A 5624-nucleotide genomic window follows, 5' to 3' on the forward strand; every position below is an offset into this window, starting at 1 on the left:
AGCAATCACGAAGCAACGATGTACCTGTCAGTAATTGCTTAATAACATGTTATGTGTCGGGGTATGTATAGATCTTGACATTTTCTCAGTCGGTGTAGGTAGGTACTTAGCGACCTAAAATGTGTCGGTGTATGTAGAGTGTATGGACACGAACTAAGTGTTGGCGTAGATGGACACGTGTCAATGGACTGAAGGTTGGAAACTTGTGGCGGGAAATTTTTGGGGTGTTCGTGCAAAACATCCTTCACCCCCGTGCAAAATATCCCCAAGCCCCAACTCGAACCCGACTCCACAAACCTAACTAGTGGCTGCCGCCGCCCTCCTCGTGCTAGATCCACAATCCTACCGCCGGCCTCGCGCTCCACCCCGTCGTCAAGCCGTCGTGTCGGAGCTCGCATTGCCCCGCCCCCGAGCTCCACCTCGACATCCACCTGTCCTTGCGCTCCACCCCTTCCCCCCGAGCTCCATCCCAAGACCGAGCCGCCGTCCTTGAGATCCACATACAATCGCTGTCCTCGGGCCGCCCCCTCGACATCCAGCCGTCGTCCTCGCCAATCCCCGTCCCTGCTGCTGCCGGGGCCCCATCTCCTGGCCCCCCCTGCCGCCGCCCCTGCTGTTGCCGCGGCTCCATCTCTGGGCTCTCGCTGCTGCCGCACCTGCTGTTGCCGGGGCTCCATCTCTGGGCTCTTGCTGCTGCCGGACCTGCTGCAACGGGACCTGCTGCTGCTGGGGATCCATCCCCTTCGAGCCGCGCCCCTCTCGAAGCCAGCCGTCGCCATGCCCGAGGTAAGCATCAAATATCCTGAGATTTCCTTCTCTGTACGTGAGGATGTGTAAGAGGCGCCTTATTTTGTTATGGTTTTGAAGTCAATTAGGCATACACTTGGAGTTTTTATATCGTGTACCCTAAATTAATGCCACATTTTAATAAATTATTTAGAGTATGTGATGGTTCTTTTTTTCTGATGTGCAGTGTCATACAGGTGGATAGTTGTTCAACAAAATGATATCTGAACTTCAAGCTGGTACCATAAAAAAAATATTTGCTTCGGTGTTCTGAAGTTTCTCGATGAAGTGTAATATATTTGACCATTAGCGACACCCTTCACCATAAGGCATAGATGTACCAATGATGTTATTTCTTGAAGCCAATTTGAAATTTTGTATCTCTTGTGAGTAGCAAGTAAACTGCTCAGGTTGATCTTATTTGTATATCTTGGAATTGTTTCCTGGTTGATATATTGGAAGAGCGTTGTTAGTCCAGAATTAATCAGTATAATTCAGTTTGGTTCAGTTCAGGACATAGTAAGTATGCTTTCGAGCAAATAATCAAAATTATCTGTTAAGAAGAACATATCAGGCTTGTGTTTTCAATCTCCATGTACTTCTATGGTTCCAAATCTTCTCCTATAGCTTTATTGTCTTAACTGCTTGTAGAACTGTACTGCAAGTTAGTTTATTATTGAAGAAAAAATCATTTATTATGATGTTGTCAGCTTGTGCTTAATTTTGTGATTGCTGAAGGCAAGGAAAAGAGATGGTGCAGAAGGAGCTTCAGCAGGCATGACGGTTTGACAACCACAACATCGCAAGGCCATCCCCATGGCCCGGTAACACTATTTCAGGTTTGCCTCTTGCTCCCTACCCAACCACTCTGTAGTGGATGTTATTATTTTGATTACTCCATGGACTGATTGGTTGCTGTTGTGGTTACTCCATGGACTTATATGACCTTCACCGAAACCATTACTTTTACAAAATTGCCTACCTTTGTTCTAGCATATTAAATTTTATCAGCATGCTGGAGTGCCTAAACATTGTTCTGTCGGAACATTATTTTTTTTTCTGCCGTCATGATATGTGTGAAGTTTGCAATGACTGGAGATCTCACCAATGGTCATGGCTCCAAAACTTCCACTTGTTCTATTCATATGCTTATCTTATTTTTAGATAATGGAAGATTGTTCCTCGGCCTCTGCATCGTTCATAATTTATATTGCCCGGACTTTTTATTTATTTGTGGCTTGATCTGGGATCCTACTTTGTTATAAAAGCGCCTGCTAGTCAGTGCTTTGCCATTGTTTCTCTTGGGATCACTCTGCATATAAAAATATTTTTACATCCTGCATTATGCTCTATCTACATTGTAATTTGACATGTCATCCCTGACAGTTACCTCTATCTGTCTCAAGCTTATATAGTAGAAACTATGTTTTTGTTAATTATAACTATATACTATTCTTTCACTGTTTCAGAAAAAATCAGAATATTATTTTTCGACTTTGTAGTTTTAGGTTATTTAGTGTTGTCTTTGTAGTTTGTGGTTAATGGCAATTCTGTATTACTCTCTGTCCCAAAATAAGTGTTCAACTTTGTCACAAAGTTGTACTAAAGTTGAGACACTTATATGGGACGGAAGGAGTATTTAGGGAGTTGTGAATGCTATGCAATGTTGTGAATGTGTGGTATATTTATTATACATTTTTGTTGATTTTATTTGAATAATTGCCTCTTGACTAGGATGAATGAGAAAATATCTTCATTTGGTTATACGTGCATTGCATGTGCACGCTCGCTGGTTAGGTTAAAAAATAGATGCAAATAGTGTGATTACATATAGTTGTCATAATTACAATGCCTGATGAGAAACAAAATACTAATTCATTTAGTCTTGCCTACAATAGCCGGGAACCACGACCACCAGCATGCAGCATGAGCAATGGGTAGAGAACGGATGACTACCTCACTGGGAACCATGGTCGCGCACGTGCAGCAGAAAACGAATGGTGGATGGAAAGGCTACCTCACCGGGAACCAGGGCCGCGACTTGTAGTGGGCAACTACTAGGTACATTTTTTGTTTCAGTAGTATTTAGCTCACACGTTATTGCATAACAGTTTCTATAATGTAACTTTGCAAGGTTGGCTAGCCTATGTGTTAACACTAAATTGCTTGTGTATATATGTCTCATGGTTTCCTTTTCTATCCATGGTTATGTAGCTCGTAATGATGAAAATCTAGAGAGGTTGCGAAAGAGGTTGTCTTTTCTTCAGTGAATGCTTATGTAATGGGCTATAAAATAAGCTACAAGTTAGTAGGAACTCTGTTTCGGATGGTCAATGCCTTCATTGTTGATAAAAGTGCAAGCGCAGGAACATAGTTCTATATAGTACCATGTGATCCAATTATAACTTCTGTACAGACTATATTGTTAACTATGATATCATGAGGATTTATTGATCAAATATGTGTTAATCCACATATGAGCTTTGAGCAACTTGAATTTATTCCAGTTTCTTGACAATTTTTTGTGAAAAATTTCAGGCACTTAGCCGACTGGTGCACATGGACGTGATGACTTTGCGGTGTTTATGGACCAACCAACCTGTAATCATGGGTCTTATGTGTCTTCTAGACAATTTGATGTTTTGGGTATTTTGGAGCTTGCACTCTGTGCATGTGGATACATACTTGTGTTCTGGAGCTAGACCATCTAGCTGAAGTCTCTCGTACCAGCAAATAGTGCTCATCCTTTTGCGACTTGTGTGTTCTGGTGCTAGACCATCTAGCTGAAGTCTCTCATACCAGCAAATAACTTGTGTGTTCTGGGTGCTTGTTAAGATGGTCAAAACTATGCTTTGTCAAGATTGTTGTGTTTGTCAAATTGAGTTCAGTGTATATGCATGTTTGTGAACATGTTTTCATTGTTATACAGTATGTGTTCATCTTGAACCTGCTTGTGGTTGTGAGGTTAATGATTGAATCTGTTTAGAGCTTGTATATATAGATAATTATATATATATATATATATATATATATATATATATATATATATATATATAGACACGCTAAACTAAGCCTGAGCGCATTGTAAGTAAACGTACGCTCCGACCACTGTGAAGCGCACCACTAACCGACCCTTCCTCTAACTAGTCTAAGCCAACCATCCTGGTCGATGCGGTAAACTGATCGTAACATGGTAATTCCATTACTACATCCATGTGGTAGATCGATAGTAACGAAGGGCGAAAATATAGTAATGTCATTACTATCTAATCTAACAGTAAATCGTTGGTAACAGAGAAAAAAATCGTTGGTAACAGAGAAAAAAATCTAGTAACGCCATTACTGCATACCTCCTTAAATCGATAGTAACAAAGGTAAAAATATGTAGTAATGTCATTACTACCTACCTCATGGTAGCCCAACCAACTTGTACTGAGTCTGCACGGAATAGTAACAACATTACTTGCATTGACTGTCCACAGATGGTTGCTAGTAACGAAAGTACAACCTATCTACAGAGCATTTAGTAATATGTTACTACATGTCTCGGCAATGTTTTACTACTATGTTTAGAGATGAAACCATCGATGTCTCACTGACTGGTAAAAAACCAAGGCCCATTACCATCTATACTACATATATTACTGGCAATGAATAGTGACCCCAGAATTAGGACGTAACGGACAACCACATGGTAATAGAATTAAATGTGTTACTTTCTTTTGTACATGATATTACCCTCAAATATTTTTGCGGTGGAGAGTGGCCTTCTCCACGTGACCCGCGCGCCTAATTAAAAGCGGCCGGAGCGCAGGGTAAGAAAGAATACGCGCACGCTTACAATAGCGCAGCCGTATATATATATATATATATATATATATATATATATATATATATATATATATATATATATATATATATATATATATATATATATATTGTTTTGGTTGCACATCACTTTACCAGCAATTTATATGTCGGCAAAGGCAATATCTGTCAGTATAGGTAGGGTATTTGTTGATAGACTATCTGTTGGCATAGGTATGATGTACGTGGCTAATAAAGTGTCGGCATAGCTAGGGTGTATGTGGACAGGCTATCTGTCGGCGTATGTAGGGTGTGTCTTGTCTGAAAAAGTGTCAGCGTAGGTAGGGTGTATGTGGACATACCATCTGTCGGCGTAGGTAGGGTGTATGCCGACTGAAAAAGTGTCGGGAAGTAAACATCTGTCGGCAATACCTTTCCCCACAGCAAGTCCTCCGACTCTTTCATCTTCTGTCAGCATTGGTGTTAGCTACAACTTATATGTCGGCAAAGGTACCCTATGCCGACACATTGGTGTGTCATGGAAGCTCTACCGTGGTGTAGTGGACGGCGGTGGCGGATCCACGATGACAGCGATAGATCCAAGAAGGCGGAGGCGTCCAAGTGGTTGCGGCGACGACGACGGTGTCAGGAAGATCGCACGTGGGGATAGAGAGGAGGGGACGAGGGGATCGTGAGGAGCGGATCGAGGGGTGTTTCGTGACTGGTGGTTTTTTTTGCGTACATGGGGTGGGGTGGGAAGAGGAGACGAAAAAAACCCAGACGAAAATGGTGGGAGGAGAGACAAAAAAACCCAACGAAAATAAACTGGAAGACTATTCACCAACTGCTCCATTAGGAGTAGAGACCAGGTATTGTGTTGAATGTCGAGCACTCACAAATCTGTAGTGAAGGGTTCGATCCCTTGCACGGGCGTATTTCTTTTTCGGAGAATTTTTCACTATTTAGATCTCGTCAAGAGATATGGTTCTTATAACCTGTATTTCGTAATTAAACGTTGGAGTTCAATAGCT

At 41.6% G+C, this 5624-nt stretch overlaps 1 long non-coding RNA gene across 1 annotated transcript; it reads left to right on the forward strand.

Moving 5' to 3' along the window:
* The first annotated feature begins 281 nt into the window (after positions 1 to 281).
* LOC123094324 (uncharacterized) lies at positions 282 to 3668 on the forward strand. The gene is made up of 4 exons (XR_006445798.1): positions 282 to 786; positions 974 to 1625; positions 2685 to 2847; positions 3325 to 3668. It is a non-coding gene; the product is annotated as an uncharacterized lncRNA (long non-coding RNA).
* Positions 3669 to 5624: the final 1956 nt, after the last annotated feature.

Source organism: Triticum aestivum, chromosome 4B (assembly GCF_018294505.1).
Source record: "Triticum aestivum cultivar Chinese Spring chromosome 4B, IWGSC CS RefSeq v2.1, whole genome shotgun sequence".
NCBI classification, from domain to species: Eukaryota; Viridiplantae; Streptophyta; class Magnoliopsida; order Poales; family Poaceae; genus Triticum; species Triticum aestivum.